General features: G+C 36.5%; 1 long non-coding RNA gene across 4 annotated transcripts in view; it reads right to left on the bottom strand.

Annotated features, from left to right (window-relative positions):
• Positions 1–15,109: 15,109 nt before the first annotated feature.
• LOC150101413 (uncharacterized) overlaps positions 15,110–23,212 on the bottom strand; it is a 29,699-nt gene continuing 21,596 nt past the window's right edge. For 3 of the 4 annotated variants that reach the window (XR_016549048.1, XR_016549045.1, XR_016549047.1), the window contains one exon: positions 15,110–17,197. This is a non-coding gene — a long non-coding RNA (uncharacterized LOC150101413). The remainder of the gene's footprint in view (positions 17,198–23,212) is intronic. The other variant, XR_016549046.1, reaches the window with a different exon arrangement.

The raw sequence follows: 23,212 nt of genomic DNA, 5'->3' as shown, positions 1-23,212 counted from the left end.
CCAGTGGAGTCTAGAGGGGATAATGCTGGGTATAGAAACTGGCATTTTTGTGCTTTATACTAATGCCAGGAGTATTCGGAATAAGGGAGAGGAATTGGTGGCACTGATAGCATCAGCCCGGCCAAAGATTATTGGGATCACCGAGACGTGCTTGACAGAAGAGGATATAATAACAATGGAAGTAGCTGGGTACAGCATTTTTCGGCAGGATAGGAAGGGAAAGTGCGGTGGTGGAGTACTGCTTATGATAAGTGACGACCTATGCCCTCTAAGAGTGGAGACTTTGGAAGGCTGTGACACTAATGATTTTGAAAGCATATGGTGAGAGGTAGAAGTGGGCAAGACAGAATATTTATTGGGGTGGTGCTACAGACCCTGGAGTACAGAGGGTGGGACCAGTAGATGTTGAAACACTTGAGCGTGGCAAGTGCAAGAAGAATGATTGTTATGGGAGATTTTAACTATAACAGTATAAATTGGGGAGAGGAAGATGCATGTAGCAATAAGGGAATGGAATTTCTAGAATTCTTGAGGGACAAATGTATTAGGCAACATGTGACAGAGGGAACAAGAGTTTTGGATTTGGTTATAGCATCAGAAGAGTTGAGATGAATAACAACTGAGATGACATCTCTCCCACCAGTTGGAGAGAGTGACCATATGGTTTTGACTTGGAAAATGAATAGCCATGCAGGAGCATCAAAGAGACAGGAACACATGTGGAATTATACAGCAGGTGATTATAATAGTCTTAGACGTCAACTTGGTGAAGTTTCGTGGAGGGAGGAATTGGAAGGCCAGGATATCATTAGTGCTTGGGAAATTGTGAAGGAATATTTGTTAGCAGCAATGGTAAGCTGTATTCCACGAGTGAAGAAGAGGACACAACTTGGAGTAAAGTGGATGACAAAAATATTATACAGGAACTGCATGCGAAAAAGAGGCTATGGAAGAGATATAAGGAGACAGGTGAAGAAAAGATGCATGAAGAATATAAGAGAGAGGTCAGGAGAGTGACTAGTATGGTAAGGAAGGCAAAACTGGAATATGAGAAAAGATTGGCCCTTAGATCCAAGGAAAATCCTAGGGAATTTTTTAGCTATGTGGCCAGTAGGAGGAGAAATGACTGTGGAAGAATGATATTGTGGGATAAAAATGGGAATAGAGTGACTGATACAGAGGACATAGTGGAATTGTTCAATGAACACTTTATTGGAGTATTTCATCCTGGAGGAATCAATTTTAATACTAGAGGGATAGGTCAGGTTCGAGGTTTAGAGGTGGAGGAGGAGAGTATGTTCCACATACTGAATACTCTGCATGTTAATAAAGCTGTGGGACCGGATGGTATTTCACCATGAGTTTTGAAAGAAGGCGCTAAGGAACTGGCAGTGCCTTTGACCTGTCTTTTCAATGAAAGTCTGGTTGCAGGAAAGGTGCCCATGGAATGGAAAAAAAGGTAAGATAGTGCCATTGCTTAAGGGTGGTAGCAGACTAGAAGTGTCTAATTATAGGCACTTCTAGTCTTCTTCTTTAATTGTGTGTCATCAGTAGTTATTAAGATCTTGGAGAGAAAGTAGTGAGGGACCTTATACAGCATTTGGCAGATGAGGTTAATGTTATCTGTCAACATGGATTTGTGAAGGGGGTGCTCTTGTTTTTGTAATATGCTAGCCTTTTTATGATAAAGTTACAAGAGCATTAGATGAGGGAAGGGCATATACTGTCATTTTCCTAGACTTAGCAAAGGCATTTGACAGGGTGCCACATGATAAGCTGATATTCATGTTGCAGCACATGGGTCTGGATGTCAGATTGGTCAACTGGATTCAGGTTTGGCTGTCCGATAGGTATCAGAGAGTTGTGTATGGTGGAGCAGTATCAAAGAGGCAGAAGGTTACAAGTGGTGTTCCACAGGGCTCAGTGCTGGGAGCTGTGTTGTTTAACCTTTATATCAATGACATTGTCCGTGGATTGCAAGGAGATATTCAGTTGTTTGCAGATGATGCGAAGCTTGGAAGAGTTATTAGTAATAGTGCAGATGTGGTAGTCCTGCAAGAGGATTTGAATAAGCTATACAGATGGGCAAATGAATGGGGTGTCAGTTTAATGCAGCAAAATGTAAGGTCTTGAGGTTTTGGACGCTGCACACTCTATGGGAGGAGGAAGTAGGAGAGACAAGAGATCTGGAGTTGATGATTTTTAGAAAACTGAAATTTAGGGGACATATTACAAAGGTAGTGAAGGTAACACAGAGGATTGCTGCAATAATGAGAAGGACGCTGACCTGCAAAGATAAAATGATTATCATTCCGTTGTATAAGACTGATCAGACCACACTTCTCAGATCTGGTCCCCAGGATTTGAATGGGATAAATTAACTGTGGAAAGGGTACAAAGGCGGATAACAAAGATGGTGTCAGGACTGTACAATGTTAGTTATGAGGATCGGCTGAGAGAGTGTGGACTGCAGTTTGGTGGATAGAAGGAGAAGCGATATGATAGAGACTTTTAAACTATTGAGAGGTGGTTACAGGGTTGACACTAGGGAGTTCCTTCGCTTGGTTGAACAGCAGGAAGGAGTCATCCCTAGAAGTTACGTAAGGAAACTGTGAGAAAGAGGGTGAGGAGTGGTTTCTTTGCATGGAGGGTGGTTGAACCATGGAATGCATTGCCTAATGGAGTGGTGAGATCAAGAACGATCAATGCATTTAAGGAGTGGTGGTATGATAGACTTTGTGTTTTCTAGGAGGGACCTCCCTCGATGATAGACTTGTGTTTCTTAGAAAGGACCTCCCATGATGAGTCTTTTGACTGCATGGAGGCCTAAATAATAATTAACCAGACTAGATGAAAAAATTCGTGAGAAAAAACCCGGTTTGCAGAAGAAAAAAATCATCTTTCATCAGGACAATGCACCTACCCACAAAGGTGTTTTGGCAATGGGAAAATTAAGGGATCTGCACTCCATGCAAAGAACCTGCTTCTCACTCCCTCCTTATATATAGTTTCCAGCAATGGCCTCTCGTTCTTCTCCTATTCTATGAAAAATCTCTTCCATGTCTACTTGATAACAATCCCTGACCAGCTTATATGTCTCAATCATATCCCCCTCCCCTTTTCCTCCTGTTTACGAAGCTCTGCAACTTATTCTCTCAATCTGTCCTCGTTCTCCACATTCCAAAGATCACTGACTACCTTTGTGAATCTTCTCTGTACCCTTTCTAACCTATCCTCATCACCATGAAAACCCGGTGACAAAATCTGTGCACAATAATCCATATGAGGCCCGATGAAGTCTTTATACAATGGAATCATAACCTCTCTATTTCTGCATGTCAGGGTTCTCTGCATCATTGCCATTATTCGATGTGACGTCTTCACAACTTGTGCAATGTGGCCCCTGAATTTCAGGTCCTTGTCCACCAACACTCCTAGATCTCTCATCTCTTCTACTTCTTTTAGTTTCCCCACCAAGTGTGTATACTTTGCATATAAAAAAAAGATATACAGTATATATCTGCTATAATCAAATTATTTGCCATAACCAAGGTAGTCTTCAGCTGGGGAGAGTTATCAAGCAGTCTTAATCTAGGTGGCTTAGCTATAATGGTATTTTTGATTAACCACGCTACCTGCAAGGACACACACACACATATATATATATATATATATACAGTGGCATAGCCAGGGGGGGGGGTCTGCCACAGGTGGCACTTTGAACCTTTTTGAACTTTTCAGTTAATTCTAAAATACAGGCTCGAGAATTCAGTTTTAAATATCGTAATAATACTGCGACTTTTCCTCACAATTGCTGTAAGTGTTGCTAGTTGTGAGAGGAGTTTTCTAAAATAAAATTTAAGAATTGCCTACATTACTATGAAATAGACTTCGCCAATGGCATCGATTTTGCTAACGGAAAAGCAAGAAAAATAACATTTCAGAATGTTGAAATTAAAGTTTTACTTCAAAAATAAACATAGTATTTTAATTTATTTTCCTATACATTGTTTTGACGTGTATTGAGAGGGGATGCCCCAGGTGGCAACTGCTATAGCTACGCCACTGTGTATATATATATATATGTTCAAGTTGCCATGGATGCGAAGTGTATATTAAAATTGTAATACCATTAATATTACATGGAAATATATGATGGATACGAAGCTTTTGAGGATGCGTATTTGATCCATAATGGCCGGTAAGGTGGTTAAAAGAGCATAAATGGAACTATATTGCCATTAGTCATAACAAACTTTAAATCAGTTTGCATAAGTTCCATCCCTTAAGAAACCAAGGGAAATTTAATTTGCGTTTAAATTTACCAGTTAAAGTTACCAGTTTCTTTGGCAAGTGCAGTTATATTTTATGGATATTAATATTGAACTAAATTTATGGAATTGTTTATTAGAAATTGTTAATTAGAAATTTATTTAACCACAGACTGCCATATGGATGAAATATAACAAACAATTTATGCTTCTTTCCATGTTATTCCATTCTATCATATCCAAATGTAATTTCAATGTACACTTCTTTGCATCCATGTGTTTATTGATATGTCATCATGTTAAGATTGGTATGGTGATTAATGTCAGTGAAAATTATGTTTTTATTCATGATATGCAAAAACTACTTGAAGCATGTGCAATTTACTGTCACCAAAGAAAGTGCTATGGCAATAACACATCATGGTTGCTCATTGCTTTCTAACTGAAACAGAAATTATGGAGCACATGTTTAAGTAAGAACATAACTATAATAACACTGTTGGAGTGAATGTATGGCAAGTTTAGTTTCAAATGGTTGTTCATTTTTTATTAGTAGCCTTTCATATAGAAAAGCATAATGAAAGAATCGTGTATTTTATGTTTAGAGAAAACTGGCAGGCTAAAACTGCAGTTCTGCAAGCAATCCAGGATTGGATTTTTTTTCTTTAAGGATAAAACTCCTCAGTCAGTTGTTTTCTGGAGTTGCTTTTGTACAAGATGCTTGCCTTCAGCTGGAAACTTCTGTACCATCGCAAAACTTTTCTGTTGTTCAAACTGTGTAGTTAATTGTTTTGATGGATAATTTTGTAAGAGAAGAGAGAGATCAGTTATGAGCACCTGCAGTTTTTATTGATAGCCAACAATGAATTCATTCGAGAGTAAGAACAAAAGATTTTTACTTTTCTTCTGAGCAACAGAAAGAAGGGGCGATTTTATTTCTAAAAGAAATGTTTTGCTAACTTTTCATTTGAAGTGCTCGAATGAATTATATTTATACTTTAAGATCTGCTAATATTATTAGCAGTACCAGACTCTTTGGAGTCATAAGACTCATTGCAGGAGGTCCACATTGTCACAAGGAGTTCACCAAACCTTCTATCAGATCTCTCCTTAGTCTCCATCAAAATTTCCCCTAGTTTTAAACTTTGCCACATTGAACTGGCAACTACATTCATTTCTCCTTTTGTACAGCCTATACAGATTCTCTTGTAAGGCAGCATCTGCTTGACTCATTATTCAACAATTTTGCATCATTTGCAGACTCCACTATCTTTAATATATACAAGTTAAATAATAATGGCCCCAGAAAAGACTCCTGTGGCAAACTAATGACTCCTCTTTCCAGATGCAGTGCCTCACATATATCTTGCTGATATATGTGACGCCAGGGACTTGGGAGTGTTGGTGGATAGGGAGATGAAGTTTAAGGGGCACATTGAAAAAGTAGCTAAATCAGCTCATCAACTCACTTGGTTGTTGAAAAATACCTTGACGAGCAGAAACAATCAAAGTTATTATACCTCTGTACTGAGCCTTGATAAGACCTCATCAAGACTACTGTGCCCAGATTTGGTCACCTCGGTTCCTTCTTGATGGGGAGGAGGTGGAGAGGCTCCAGAGGCGAGTGACCAATATGATAACAGGTCTATGGAATGAACCATATGAGAACAGGTTGAAGATTTGTGGGTTGCAGAAACTAGTTGATAGGCGGAGGAGGGGAGATATGATTGAGACATTCAAATTGCTAAAGGGATTCTATAGGATTAATTCACAGGATATTTTTGAGATCAGGACTGGTAGTGGGAGAACTAGGGGACACCTATGGAAGCTGGGCAAGAGTTTAGTTAGCAGGGGTGTTAGAGCTGGGTTCTTTATTTTTAGAGTGGTAAATGAATGGAACAAGCTGCCAGAGTCTGTTGTGGGTGCTATGACGGTGAGCGAGTTCAAGGCAAGGTATGATAAGATACTGTGAGAATGACGTATAGACATGATGTTTAGGACCTCCCTCGATGAGTCTAAGGATTCCCTGGAGTCGCCCGAAATAATAATAATAATAATAATATGTGAATGCCAATCGCCTATCTAACTCCAGTTTTTCCAGTTTCTCTGCCAACTTGTCATGTAGCAATCAGAGACCTTTGAAGTTCAAGGTTTAAGCATATTTTATTATTATTATTATTATTAAACAAGACCTCATGGAGTCAAAGACTCATCTAGGAGGTCCTTTTATCTCACACACATCTCATCATACTGTGTCTTAAACACATTCAAATTCCTTGTAGACACCACACTCTCAGGCAAGGCATTCCAATCACTCACAACTCTGCACGAAAAAAACCTACCTCTCACTTCCCTACTCACACCCTCTTTATACAGTTTCCAGGGATGACCTCTGTTCTCCCCTGATCTCCCACTATTTTCTGTAGAACTTCTCCACCATTGATCCTATAACAACCCCCCTTACCAATTTGTAGGTCTCTATCATATCTCTCCACTAGACTGCAAATTACATCTTTTCAATCTTTCATCATACTCGACATTCCAGAGGCCAGAAACTACCTTAGTCAGTCGCCTTTGGACCATTTCCAACATCTCTTCATCCTTCTGAAAACCAGGTGACCAAATCTGGGCACAATAGTCCATGTGTTGCCTAATCAAAGCCTTATACAATGGAACAAGAATCTTCCTACTTCTACATGTCAGTGTCCTCTGCATCATTCCCAGAAGTCTTCGTGTTGTCTTCACAATTTTGGTGATGTGTCCCCAAAATTTTAGATCCTTATCCACTATCACCCCCAGATCTCTTATTTCCTCTACTTCCAACAATATATTCTCACCAAGCATAAATTCTGCATCCTATCTTTGTTTTCCAAATTTTAAAACCTTACATTTTGCAGCATTGAACTCACATCCCCATTTGCTTGCCCAATTACTCAATTTATTCAAGTCTTCTTGCAAGGCCACAACATCTTCACTACTCTTTATAGTTCGTCCCAACTTTGCATCATCTGCAAACAACTGAATATCTCCATCCAAATCTTCGCCAATATCATTAATATACAAGTTAAATAGTAATGGCCCTAAAACAGACCCCTGAGGCACTCCACTAGTGACTTTCCTTTTCCTGGATATTGCACCCCCATACACAACTTGTTGATACCTATCAGATAGCCAGTCTCCAATCCAATGCACTAATCTAATATCCAACCTCATCTGCTCTAGTTTGACTGTCAACTTATCATGAGGTACTCTATCAAAAGCTTTTGCGAAATCCAAGTATATTACTGTGTATCCTTCTCCTCTGTCCAGGAAGCAGTCACTTTATTGTAATAAGTAAGTAGATTACTAAAACATGACCTCCCTTTAGCAAATCCATGTTGTCCATCATAGATTAGACCATTGTTGTCAACCCAACTCTGGATCCTAGTTCTCACAAGCTTCTCCAACAACTTAACCACAACACCCGACACGGAGATAGGCCTATAGTTTGATGCTCGAGTTCGATCACCTTCTTTATGAAGTGGCACAATCTTGCCCTCCTTCCACTCCTTAGGAACTTGACCAAGTGCAAGACTCGTATTAAAAAAATGTGTCAAGGCAGGTGTCAACTCTCTGGCACATTCCTTCAGAATACGCAGTGATATATTATCAAGTCCCACAGCCTTACTTACATCTAGTTTACTCAACTTCCCAAACACCTCTTGCTCACTTACAGTCAGTCTCTCCATGAAGTCACATTCACAAGATTGAAAGATCTTTATGAACTGCTCATTAAGTATCTCCACCACACATTCTGCAACAGCTGTCGTTATGCCATTTCCTCCAATCAATGTCATCCTTCCATAATCATTCTTTCTTTTGCTGGCTACATATCGAAAGAACTCCCTAGGATTCTTTTTGGCTTCATTAGCTAACTGCTGTTCATACCTCTCTTTAGCTACTCTCACCAACCAAGTCACCCTCCTTGCCTGGTCTTTGTAGACCTCATGAAATTGGTTACTTCCACTTCTCTTATGCTGCCTCCATAATGCCCTTTTTCTCTGTATAGCATGCTTAATCTCTTTATTCATCCTTATTTAACCTTCTCACCCATAGTATACATTTAGACATTGCATCTACTAGATTGTTTTTGAAAATCCCCCAAGCTGCATTTATCTCATTTCCAGCTAACTCCTCTATCCATGCTACACCTGCAAGCTGTCTCCTGAGCTCTTCATAATCACCCCCCTTGTAGTTTCACATATACCCTTTTTTCACAGGGGTCCTTGCACTGGAATGAAGTGATAGCAACTTCGATGAGATGGCAACCACCCAGGTAATTACCTCATGGTCACTTTCACCAATTGGTGGATGATTTGACAACTTATTGATAATTACATCCTCCGATGAGATGACCCAATCCAAGACCCTTAATCCTCGTGTGCCCTCTGTTACATACTGTCTGAGGTAGTTATCCCTCAAAAACTCAAGAAACTCATTTTCTTTACTTCCAGTTGCTATCTCTTCATTCCAGTCTATATTGCCATAATTAAAATCACCCATAATGATCACCCTTATTTGCTTGGCTTATTTGACTATACATTTCACTATCACCACCATCCACATTACCAGGTCTATAACTACATCCCACCAAGTATTTGATTCTATTCACCTCTATCTCACACCATACTGTCTCAAAACCACTGGCCCTATTTCCCTCTTGCATCTCTATCTTGTATGGACATAACTCTTTCTCTATCATCAATAGCACTCCCCCTCCCTTTTTATCTTGTATGGACATAACTCTTTCTCTATCATCAATAGCACTCCCCCTCCCTTTTTACCCCTTCTATCCTCACGAAACACATCATGCCTTTCCATCTCTATTCCTGTCAGGATGTCGTCCTCATCTAACCATGTTTCACTTATTCCAACAATCTCTGGGTGCACAGATGCAATTAGTTCAACCATTTCATCCACCTTGTTTCTTATACTTCTAGCATTGGTATACAAACACAACTCATTTCTGGATCTACAGCTAGTTCCACTGATACCACTCGCTCGATGTGATCTCTCCATGCTGGACTGAGGCCATTTCCCTTTCTGCTTCTTCATTTTAGAACCCTTTGCAATTCCATCTGTTTCCTCTTGATCCCTAGTCATCCCATTACTTTCCTGCCTACACATGCTCTCACCTCCTCTTGGAGCATCCACCTTTCTCACGCTGTGTTCCCCTGTCCACCCTGAGCCTCCCCGTTTCCCTGCTCCTCTTGCACACCCATTCTCTCATTTTCTATACTCATACCTCTCACTTCCCCATTCATTTCCACTTCTTCAATCTCTCCTGTCTTACTCTCCTGCTCTTCCACATCACTCCCCCCCTCTCGATCTGATTCATTCTCTCTATTCACTTTTCTACTTTCCAGCAGCAGTCTCTCCAAGCAACTCACACCATAACCACTCAAATGCAGTCCATCGCTTCCATACAGCTCACTTTGTCCCTCAAACTCATTCCACACATTTCAGCCAGAATATCATTCATAATCCTTGCTGTCCACCTCATTTCACCACAATCATACCTAGGCAACACACTGACTACCCTTCCTATCACACTATTCTCTTTTATCTTTCCAAGCAGTCTCCTGACATTCATTTTGACATGCTCTTTGTTCTCTCTCAAATCATTTGTACCAATTAATACAATTAACTCTTTTGCTCGCTCCCGCCTCGTATCCAATGCCTCAATCACTCTACTCATTTCACCGCCTGGAAAACATACCTTGTGCATTTTATCCTCTAGCACACCTTTAATAATGGAGTCGCTACAACACCACTCGCTCATCTTTCGTTAACTCTTTCATGCCATCATGATTTATTTTAATAGTTTTGACCTGAATTCTCTTAATTTCATTTCTTGCTTCATCCAATCCAATTCAACTTCTGAACCTCGCGACACATTCTCTCTATCATTAAAACTTTCTAACTCTCGATCCCTTCTTCTCACTTTCCCTCTCATTCAACCTTCTTTGTTTCCGTACTTTCGGTCCAACTTTCACTATCATTCTTATCACTTTCACTCTCATTTATCTTTCTTTGTTTCCGTACTTTCGGACTAACATGCAGTCAACTTTCGCTATCATTCTCACTTTTACTGTCATTCATCTTTCTTTGGTTCAGTACTTTCGTTCCAACGTGCATCCAACTTTCGCTATCATTTATTCTTTCGATTTTTTTTACTTGCGATTTCTGCATCACGCCATTTCTATTTTCATTCGTTCTCTCAATTTCGTTTCTTTCCGCCTCACTTTCGTCCCTTTTAACATCTGTTACAGTTGTCAAATTGCTCTTTTTCTATTTTTTTTTCCTGATTTTTTAACATCTTTTCGCCTCTCTTTCAAATGTGCACTCGCGACACAAGCGGTACTAGCACTTTCTGTCATCAATTTCATATTCGCATTCATCAGTTCCTCGTTCAGGTCACACTTTGCACACACCCTTCTTCCATCCACACTAAACATCCACAAATCATTTATGTAATCGAAAGAATACATATAACAGACCTCACGCTTAACGAAACGACTGAAATTTAAATTAAAATCATGGAATGACAATGCCGCTGCCATTTTTTTTTTTTTTTTTTTTCTCTGCAGGTTACTAGGTCTAATCATGATTTCGTAATTTAGTTTAGGCAAGAAAAAACCCCCACGCTAATAATATCGGTAGTGTACAACGTTTACAGCCGCTCTTACTTAAACAATTACGCATATATACTTAATTATTCCTAGTAAAACTTATCTGAATCAGGAGCTCTTCAAATCGCGTCCGCAGCGCTTGGCCCACTAGCGCCCTCTCCCTCTTTGTTGAGTACATAAGCACTCAATATAGTAAATTGTTACAGAATGACCTCCTTTTAACAATCCTCTTTGCTCTCACAATTCAATACACAGACTTGCCTATAATTTGAAAACTCTTATCTTATGAAGCAGGGAACAATTGCCCTCTTCCACTCCTTTGGAACTTACTCTGGTACAATACTTTTTAGTAAACAGGCATGCCAAAGCAACTTAACCCTCTCATGCCTCATATGAGGACATCATTTTTAACATATCCAGGGCACAAATTTAGCAAAATTAATGAATTCATGATAATACTGTAAGATTAAATGGTATAGTATTATCATTATAATTTTTTATAAACAAATATAAAAATTTATGCATGAGATGGTTAAATATATATATGTATAGGGTTTTTTTTTTTTTTTTTTTTTTTTTAACCACGTTGCTGTCAATATGGATAAAATACATCACTCCTTTACACTTCATATCCATCGCATATTTCAATGTAATATCAATGGTGTTACAATTTTAATATGCACTTCGCATCCAATGTAACTTGGACATATATATACATCCTGGCCAGTTGGGTAGTTAAATGAGCAATTTTAATTTGGGCCCAATCAAAGTTTTAATTTCCTCAACAATAGTCTCATAATGAAATGATTGATGCTCAAGAAAGCACATCCAAACTTAACATCACCAGAGTTAAAGATCAGTACTATCAACATAAGAAGCCTGAATGCCAAAGAAATGGAGCTAGCTGAGGAATTAGATAAGTACCAGATCGACATAATAGGAGTGACTGAAACAAAAAAGACAAAAACTGGTGAGATCTTTTTGAGCAGTAAATACAAAATATTATACTCAGGAAATGACAATCAAGAAAGAGAAGGAGTAGCCATAGTATTCAACACAAAATACGAGGCTAATCTTCTTGAATGGCAGGCAGTCTCAAGTAGAGTGATGTGGACAAATATCAGAATGGGGAATTGGACAATGAGACTTATTTGTGCCTATGGTCCCACAGAAGGTTCTAGTAAGGTAGAAGTGGAGGAATTTTTTGATGCTTTAGAAAAAGCAACTGACACATTGAAAAAGGAAAAGTTGGTCCTTGTTGGGGATCTAAATAGCAGAGTGGGAAATGATTGTCAGACATACAAAAATATTTTGGAAAAATTTGGTGAAAAGATCAAAGCTAATAATAATGGCAAATACCTGTTGGATTTCTGCTCTAGACATGGACTGGTTATTACTAACACCATGTTCCAACATAAAAATGTGCACAAATTCACATGGAGAGAAGAGGCAAGGAATAAGAAAAGTCTCATTGACTATATTATTGTTGATAGTGATGTTTTCTCCCTGGTGCAGGACACCAGATTGTACAGAGGATTTGAAATTGGAAGCGATCGCTATTTAGTCTTGAGCAAGATAAAATTGAATTTCATATTGAAACGAATAACATGTAAGAAAGTTTTAAAGCGAATAAAAGTTGAGCAGCTCTCAGATGTGACCTGTAGACTAAAATACACAAAGATTATTCAAGAAAAAATGAGAGTTTGAGAACAGGAATCAAACCTTGGAGATTCAGTGGCAAGCATTGAAAAAAGCCCTAATTGATTCAGTTAGAGAGGCATGTGGTGAAGTTGTCAGCAAGGATAGAAAAATTAGAACTCCATGGTGGACACAGGAAGTTAAAGAGGCAGTGAAGGAAAAGAAGAAAGCATATCAAAAGTTACTGGCAAATAAGTCAGCTTGTGCTCTTAGAGAATACAGAGACAAATGCAAGAATGCTAAACACTGTTGTAAAACTAGCTAAACAAAAGTCGTGGTAGGACTTTGCCAAGAATATAGAAAATAAATATCAAGAAGGTGGCAAAATACTCTGGAGGTTGTTGAAGCTTAGGAATGGAGGAAAGAGTGCTGTAAAAGAAGTTAGAGATGATAAAGGTGACATGAAAATGGAAGAAAAAGATATCCTTGAAGTATGGAGTAATTACTTTGAAAAACTGCTAAATGAAACAAGCACTGAAAGCACAGTGGTAAAAAAACTCAGCATGCATACAGTCAGGAATACATATCCATACTTGAAGTAGAAAATGCCATCAAAGGGTTGAAATGTGGAAAGGCAGCAGGAGTAGATGATATTCAACCAGAAATGCTGAAATATGGTGGTATAATAGTCTTACAATGGCTGCACTGCATAGTTCAGAAAGCCTGGACAGAGGGACGAATTCCCGATGATTGGAGTAGAACTCTAATAGTACCCATATATAAAAAGGGAAATAAAACTGAATGTGAGAATTACAGAGGTATTTCCCTACTGAGTGTTCCTGGCAAGATCTATGCAAGCATACTTGAGAAACGTTGAGAAGAATTGTGGAAATAAAGTTGGATTCAGGCCAAATAGAGGCTGTCAGGATCAAATCTTCACTTTACGACAAACAGTTGAGAAAGCATGGGAATATAACAGAGATCTGTATTTAAGTTTTGTCTGTTTGGAAAAGGCATATGACAAGGTGCCAAGAGAGAAGCTTTTCAGTACGCTACAGTTATATGGTTTCAATGGGGCATTATATCAAGCAATACTTAGTCTGTATTTGAGTTGTAAGTCGGCAGTTAGAATTGAAGGAAGTACAGGAAGATGGTTTAATGTTAAATCTGGTGTGAGGCAAGGATGTACATTATCCCCTCTGTTAGTCATTATCTATATGGATCACATTATGAAGAAAAGTGGTATTAAACATGATATCAGAATTGGAGATATTAATGTCTGCTCTTTGCTTTATGTGGATGATCTTATACTTCTAAATAAATCTGCTACAAGTTTGCAAGAGTCCCTGACTAAATTGAATAACTGTTGTAATAGATATGGTATGAAGGTCAGCATTAAAAAGACAATGAAAATAGGTAGAATTGTTGAAAATGTCAATTGTGTTGTGAATGGAGAACCTGTGGAACAAGTAAAACATTTCAGCTACTTAGGCACGATTTTTACTGAAGATGGTAAATTAAATATGGAACTAGCCAACAGAATCAGCAAAGCTGGTATGGTAGGAAGTCAATTGAATAAATTCATATGGAATAAGAGAGAAATTAGTTGGAACACTAAATTAGCTATATACAAAACAGTGTTTAAACCAGTTTTAACTTATGGATCTGAGAGCTGGGTCAGAAGTAAAACACTTGACCAAAGACTAGAGACTGCGGATTTTAGAGCCCTCAGAAAGATTAGAGGCATAAACAGATGTCATCAATGGCAATATCATATTAAAAACGATGATATTAGGAAAGAACTTGACATTGTCGGCATCCAGGAATGCATTAGCAGAGGTAATCTCTGGTGGTATGGTCACTTAAATAGAATGGGCGAGGAAAGATTAGCAAAACAATTGTTCTCTGCCAGGTTGGCAGGAAAACGACCCAGAGGAAGACCAGGATATAGGTGGATTTATATGGTACAATGTGCCTTAGACGATAGAAATATAAGATCTGATAATGATAATATTGGAGTCTTGACGAGGAAAATTGTAGATAGGAAGTTAGTAATGATGTAAATTTTTCATGTAGGACTATCATATCCTGTACACCCCTTGAGGGTACATGTCAGGAATTTGATGATGGTGATGATATTATTACGCGTCACCTCCAGGGGAGTCCAAGGACTTTGCTAAACACATTCTTTCCTCTCCACTACTACCATCAATCACCCATCATCACCAGTAACAGTATTTTTTGTCTGTACGTGGGATGAAAAACCCTGATACCACCATATAAGATCGGCTAACTCACCTTCAACTGAAAAAGCCCATATATGGATTCCCCTCATCACAACAAGAATTGAACCCAGGTCTTTTCCAATCGAAAGGTGCACTGTTCCGTGATTCTTTCAATTGCGCTGTGGTGGCTATAATTCTTTTTTTTATGTATATTCTTATATATCCATTTCCCTGCTAAACACCACATTAATTACTGATAAAAAAGAAAAACTGAATCTCAATAAAAATGAAAGAAAACATGTAATTTCATTTGTGAGAAACAATATGACATTTATTGCAATTTCTCATGAAAGTACAGTTTAATAATGATGCATCATACATTTCATCTGTGTATAAGAAACTTCTGCTTCCATTACCTTTATGTAGCACTAGACAACTATTTTCTATTGCTAGTAAAGAGAAGCTTTATTTATTCTCAACAACAACAAAACAATGAACTGCTATTTTTATTTAAAAAATACTTTTTATTTTGCATTTTGCATATTGTTAGTGTAAACTTCATAACATAACATTTCAAAGATGAACAAATTTCTTAACATTAGAAACATTGGGAAATAAAAGTAATTCTTAACACAGTAGTAGTCTCCATAATTTATCAATATGAAAGCTGATTACCATGTAACATTAAAGAAAAACTACTGGAACAATTGTTTAACATTCAAGAATTAAAATAAAACATTTTTTTTAAATCCAAAGTGAAAAAAATGCCACATCATAGCTTTAGCAGAATCAAGCAGCCCTAGATTTTTTGTTGCTTTAAGGAAAAAATTTTGTTAATTTCTGGAATTTTTTTTACTTAAAAATTAAAGTTTGTGTTTAAAGAAATAAAAACTTTAATAATGTAATAGATTTTATTTTAATATAATCACAATTACAAAATTATAATATTGGAGATATATATATATATACATTATAAAAGGTGTATATTAATGGAATGCTGCATTAAGAAATGAAGCTTAACATTTTCTTTGCTAGTTCCTAGCAGCCTTCGATTTTAGACACATATATACATTGTAGGTTACTAGAGTGGCTAACCTAAAATAGCCTGTTCTAACTTTAAATTGTATATATTTTCACTTAAATTCAAGTTTTTAACATATCTGTACACAAGAAACTTTTTCATGTAGTTTGCAGAAGTTTATAAAACCAATTCAGTTTCTTCTATGACATGAAAAATATTTACAATTAAAAGGAGTCTTAATATTTTGAAACTTTATTTTGTCATTGGCTCCTTGTGAAAGTATTTCATTTACCTGATTAGTATTTAAGTAGTCTGGAATTGGAATGAAAATAAATAATTTATGAACTCAATTATTTACATGCCAGTGTTGCACCTGCTCAAATGCCTTTTATAATGTTAGCATGAATAATTAATTTAGTTAGTAAATTGTTTATTTTCATTTTAATTCCACATAGTTTCTCTTCCAGAAACTTAAATATAAATCATTACAATAGCTGCAGAAATTTTATATAGAAATTTCAGTTACCATCAAAAATATGAATGTATACTTGAAATAAAATCTACATGCATAAATATTTTTGACTAGTTTCTCACACTCTAGCAAATGTTGCAGAAATGGAAGTCGAATAACAGAGTTACCTTCAAAAGTATACATGATGCATCCAGTAACATGTGATTGTTGTGGAACTAGTTAACATACTGTGTATCATACTGTTAACTCTGTAAAGTTCAAACATTTTATTTAATATGAGGACTTAACAGAGTTAGGATATGAGGTATGTTAACCAGTTCAACAAATGCTGCTCACATGGGATGTTAGATGCATGATTTATTTTTATCACTCATTTCCATTCATGTTACAATTTACCACTGTAATCCTTTCAGTTAGTTGTTTATTTCTGTTCGTGAAGAAGTTGTGTAGTTGATGGAGACAATGAGTTGTGTGTAGTAGAATAGAATTCCCTCCCTCAATGAGTCCTTGGACTCTTTGGAAGTGTCATAATAGTAATAAAACTTAAGTACACCAGTGTTACATTTTTATGCATGTAGATTTACCAGATAATTATTCCAAGTATGAAGAACAGCCACATAAAATGTATACTTGTCACTTGGACAAATTGATAACTACTTCAAAATATATTCAAATTCTCTTTAAAATGTGTATATAAGGAGTTATATCTCTTCTTGATGCAGAATCGGAGTAGAGTGCATGCAATGTAGAATGGAAAGCTTGTTTCATTATTAGGGTTAGTTCCAAAGTGGCCTGATTTGTCTTGAAAATGAATCCAATACTTTTTCTTGTCTCTCTTCAGCAAAAGTTTTAAAATTTAGCAGTAGAAATGGACTTGGACCTCAACTAGATACACTGCACTTAAAAAAAAAAAAAGAAAGGAAAAAAAATTGAAGCTTAACATAAGTAATATGCTAACCACTCTTGATAAAGAAATAAAGATTTTATGAACATAACTCGAAAAAGCAAAAACTTACAACTATGAATATGTATAAAGGATAGACACCAAGTTCCTCCAATTGAAATTATGGCATACTGCAAAGTTTTGCTCTCCTCTAAACATTGTTTATGCCCATTTAGAGGCTTTCTTTCAGGTTATAGGCTGAACACCATCACAATCAGCCCTGAATGCTTCAATGCTTATCTTATAGCTGCAAAGTTTCTTGTTTACATTCTCCCTCAAGCAAATTATAGCATGCTATTAGTCTCATCTTCAAGTCAACTGTCTTATCATATCCTTATCTAATCTATTATCCACAAAATTTGTTGCTGAGTATGATGTTCAACTGTATTATCACAATAAAGGAAGATACAGTTTTGATGCCATACTCCTCTTGCAGATGCAAAATGAATCATATTCAGATATCATGTCATGTAATCACAACCTCCCTCATAAAAAAATGGCAATTAAGTGATCCATTGGAATTTACTAGTTTAGGGTATTGAGCAACAATTATTTAAGCATTTTGGATTTTTCTTGTATTAAAAACAAACATTCCTGGCTAGAAACATCAATCATTTGAAAAAATGCATATTCAAGACTAGCTAGGTTTTAATCTTGAATACTTTTTTCATTATTTCTTTTAAAAAAAGAAAGAAAAAGATTTCCATGTTATGTGGGTTGTACGTGCACCATCCATTTTCTTGTCATCATTTTTATTGAGATTATTGTTGCATCAGCTTTGTTCAAGATTACCATAGAAATCTTTTTCTTTTCTTTTTTTAAATAATGAAAAAGAATTCAAGATTAAAACCTGGCTAGTCTAGTTTCTGATATGATTTTGGTTAATCATTACCAAAAGAAAAGAAATTTAATCCATTATCAACACAGGAACTCTCAGGCAATAAACAGAAATTTAAAGTAATAGGACTTTAAGAAACTAATTATCTTTAATTTTTGAAACTGTTTTATTTTATTTATTCTCCCCATCATAGTTTGTGATCCATTGTGTATGTATGTATGTATATATATTCTTGTAGGTGACCTTGATATAAAGGTTGGAACGTCAAATTTTACTTTTACTTTAAAGTAATTAGAACTTACTTTAATTAAAAAATTCAAGTAAATTCTTAAACAGAGTAGTATGTCTCTATGATTATTCATAATGATTGCTGATCACTTTGTAACTCCGAAAGAAAGAATCATCACAAACATTGTAATCACTAAGGTAAGCTGAAAATCAGGATTTCTGTTTTGGTTAATCATCTAGCCTTTTTTGAAACATTGTAGAGACAGCAATTTGATACCCAACTGCATCAAGCAAGAAGAAAATTCACATAAACCAAAGTGCTCTGCATCTATACTCATATAGAAGTGTTATTAAGAGAACAAATACAGGGGGACCCAAAAAAATTTAGCCCTTGCCCAAATCAAGCTTTAAAGTTGCAATTTGATCTGAAGAGCTACATAAATCCAGATATTTGGAAGTTATTAACTGAAAGAATAGCAGACTGCTCTGCAAAACATAACCTGCATAAAAACAGAGAAAACTTATAGCTAGCTGGAAGTCAGTTTTTTAAGAACATAGAAACAATAGACCTAAGAGCAATCAACATGAGGATTGTCCAACCATCCACTCAACAATGGCAAAGTTAAAGAACAACCTTACAAACTGAATGTGAGAATTACAGAGGAATTTATCTACTAAGTATTCCAGGTAAGATTTATGCAAGCATACTTGAAAAGAGGTTGAGAAAGATTGTGGAAGAACAAGCTGGGTTCAGGCAAATAGAGGTTGTCAAGATGAGATTTTCACTTTAAGACAAACAGTTGAGAAATCATGGGAATATGACAAGTATCTGTATTTAAGTTTTGTAGATCTGGAAAAGGCATATGACAAGGTGCCCAGAGAAATGCTTTTCAAAACACAACAGTTGTATGGGGTGAATGGAACATTATACAGAGCAATACATAGTCTATATTTAAGATCAGTGATTAGAATTCGAGGAAATACAGAAAGTTGGTTTGGTGTAAAATCAGGATGCACATTATCTCCACTCTTATTCATCATCTATATGGATCACATTATGAAAGAAAGTGACATTAGGCCTGATATTAGAATTGGAGATGTCCAACTTAGCTTTTTGCTTTAGTGCAAGTCTCCAGTATTCACTAAATAAATTGAATAACAGCTGTTACAAATTTGGGATGAAAATCAGCAATAAAAAGACCAAAACTATGAAAATAGGCAGGAGCATATAACATTTCAAGCTGCATTCTGAATGGAGAGCGTATAGAATAAGTAAAATATTTCAGCTATTTAGGCACAATTTTTAGTGAAGATGGAAAATTAAATTTTGAAAGAGGAATTAGCAAAGCAGGCCTGGTAGAAAGTCAGCTGAACAAATTTATATGAAAAGAGAGATTAGTCAAGATGGTCTTCAAACTAATTTTAACTTATGGATCTGATAGCTGGGTTAGAAATAAAACACTTGACCAAAGACTGGAGACCACAGATATGAGAGTCCTGAGAAAGGTTAGAGGGGTGAACAGATGGCATCAGTTGCAATATCATATTAGAAAAGAACTTAATATTGTTAGCATCCAGGAATGTATTAGCAGAGCTAATCTCAGATGGTATGGCCACTTAATCAGAATGGGAGAGGAAAGATTAGCCAAACAAGTGTCTTTGCCAGGTTGACAGGAGGAAGACTAAGGGTCTAGCTGGACTGATTTGGTCAGAAGTGCCTTAGAAGCGCAAAATGTTAGATATGATAATATTTAAGTGCTCAGAAGTAATGGATTGATTTGGAAGAAAATTGTTGATAGGAGATTAATAATAATCTCCCATCAATTATCTGACACCTGATTTAACATCAACCTATCTTCCTGTATTCTATTTCCAAATGCTGACTTATATTGCTTGATCATGTCCCATTTGCACCATATAATTATATCATTTTCAGTAGCTTTTCTCTTGTTAACTTGTCATAGGCCTTTTCAGATCTACAAAATACAGATCCTTGTTTTAGTTCAAATAGTTGAGAAATCTCATGATTTCTCAACTATTTGTCTAAAAGTAAAAATTTAATCCTTGGTGATCCTGACAACTTCTGTTTGGCCTTAGCCCAACTTATTCTTCCCCCTTTTTTTTTTTTAAGTATGCTTGCTTAGTTCTCATGGCACACTGAACATAGAAATTCCTCTGTAATTATCACATTCGGTTGTATTTCCTTTTTTATGGATGAGTACTAATGAGAGCTATACTCCAGTCATATGAATGTGATCCTCAGACTAGGCCATCTGGATTATGCCATGTAGCCATTGTGAAACTGAGTATTTCTGGTCAAATATATCTATTCCAACCAGTAGTTCATATCCAGTCTTGTAGGCTAAGTGCTAAGAATTTCTGCTCTCTGACCAACAGGCTACAGGTTTGTGAATGTCTTCACTTGGTGTGAGACCACTGCCCTGCTTAATGGAGGTTGAAATGGTTTGAAAAGGTGACTCTAGAGTAGTGTGTCTGGATTATGTAAAAAATAAATAAAATCTATATAAAATACAAATAGAAAAAAAAAAATCCTTAGTCCATTCATGATACTAATATACAACCTTTAATAGTACTGTTTCTAAGTTTTTTCAACAGTCTAGCAAATGCTACCTTCCTGATGTTCATTTTCGATATTCTTCCCAGTCTTCCCTCGATTTTTGTCTAGGTATGCTTTGTTTTACCCCCACTGTCTCCGAGCATACGTCGTCTTAGGAACTTTTGATATGCTTTTTTAACTTCCCGAATCTGCCATGGGGGGGGGGGTGATTTTTCGTTACTTGCAGGCAGCTTCATCACATGCTGCTCTGGCTGAATCAATGTTTTCTTCCATCTGCCAATCAAACTCCAGGGTGTGATTCTTGATTTCAAACTTTTATTTTGTCTTGAACATAATTATATATTTTCACATACAGTTCAACTCTGAAAGCTGCTTGAATTTGATTCTTTTGAAATGTTTCTTGCACACATTTTTCTTTTCAGTATATTATATTATATTAATTTTCATCCTAAATACATAGTGATCACTTTCTATTTGAAATCCTTCACACTTGTGTCCTGAACCACTGTGAAAATATTCCCTCTCAACAATAACACAGTCAGTGTAACTTTTCTTATTTCTTGTGGGTCTTCTCTCCATATGAATGTGTACAGATCATTATGGTGGAATATGGTGTTCATAATGACTAGTCTATGTCCTGAACAGAAATTCAACAAGTACTTATTATTAGCTTTGCACTTTGTTCTAAATTTTTCCAAAACATTTCTCTATATCTGATATTCATTTCATATTCTGCTGGTTATCTGCAGAATATGAAATGAACAGTTGGAGATTAGATCTCCAATAATGACCAACTTTTCCTTTTTCTTTAGGTTAAGTGCCTTCTCTGACCACCCAAAATAATCCTGCACTTCTCCTTACTAATAGCACATTAGGCTGTAGTGCACTAAGGCTTTTCTTCTGTTTTTATAATTCTCTGTATGTTTTTAACCTGGTACAAAAAAAACCTGCTCCAGAAACTAAACATGGAACTTTTTCAATCAACTTTAGGTCCACAATAAGCAGGGATGATCTCACGCCAAGAAATGAAATTTATCTCCCCATCTAATGACAGTCATAAATATCCATGCCCACAGTACGATTGATTCAAACATGCAGCCTGCTGGTTGGAGAGCAGATATACTAACCACTCAGCCTAACAAACTGCCTATTATTCAGAAAGATGATCCTGGTATCCTATTATCAACTCCTGGTATTTAGGTTGAATACTATGGCTACTCCACTCCTTTTTCCTGATCAGTATTGTCTTGAATATCTTGTAATTTTTGATTAGAAGAATCTCACCTGCTTTGTCTTCTTGGTTGAAGTGACACTAAGTTGTGTTGACTTTGTATTTCTTCAATTCTTTTCCACTGATACTTCTTACAGTGGTGGTGCCTATCTTGAATTCTTCTGAGGTTGAGTTGGAGTTTGTTCTAGTAGCTGACTTTTTCACTGTCCACTGCCACAATTTCTAATAACATGAGTAGTTGCCTTATTTAACCATGTGATGCCCCAGTGGGCACAAAATTCCATAATGTCGTAGTGTTGTGTTTTAAACCAATAAGAGTATCGTTTGTTTGGCTAAATCCCAAATGGCCAGAATGTCCTCATGTGTCTGATATCCAGGTAGAGATCTACTGACAGATTGCACCACAAGAAAGTGAAGATTGCAGATTAGATCACAAGTCCCAGTTGGTTCTCTGCATTACTTTTAGGCTTTGTGAAACTCTCCACCTAGTTATCTAATCTTTGATCCTTATGCAACTCCACAATTATATATATATATATACTTGAGGATAAGCTTTTGTTGCTTACTGCAGAAAAAATATTTCCACTTTTCCAGAATTGCAAATCAGACTGTCAAACACTCATTGTTAACTTGAAATTCTCTATTCAGGCCATGTGTACTGCAGTACATTTCAGTCATAGAACTGTCATTAATCACATTGGTGTCAAGTAGTGTAAAGGAAGTTTCAACGAAACGACAAGAAGAGTAAGATAATGATGAAAGTAAGACAATTGATTTTAATGTAATTACATGATTTTTAATAGTTTACTATTGTATCTTCTCTCTTCCATCATCACTGTGGATGATGATGAAGCTGAATGAACTCTTTCCACTTCTGCCTGTCCCTGGAGAGTCCGAACAATTCTGTCCAGTTTAGTGTCACTTATGATTTGGTTTTCAGGTCCTCTTTTATTTTGTCTATCCATCTAATTCTGGGCTACCCTTTGGATCTTTTACTTTCCATCACTGTATGCAGGGCTTTAGTTGGTAATCATTCTGGTCACATGGCCCATTGCAGTCTTCTTTCTTGAATTTTGTCTATTATTGTTGTTTCTTG

Source organism: Typopeltis vanoorti, chromosome 11 (genome assembly GCF_054136105.1).
Source record: "Typopeltis vanoorti isolate ZY-2024b chromosome 11, IOZ_Tvanoo_1.0, whole genome shotgun sequence".
NCBI lineage: Eukaryota > Metazoa > Arthropoda > Arachnida > Uropygi > Thelyphonidae > Typopeltis > Typopeltis vanoorti.
The sequence above is the reverse complement of the archived record's forward strand: the minus strand, read 5'-3'. Positions and strand labels throughout refer to the sequence as shown.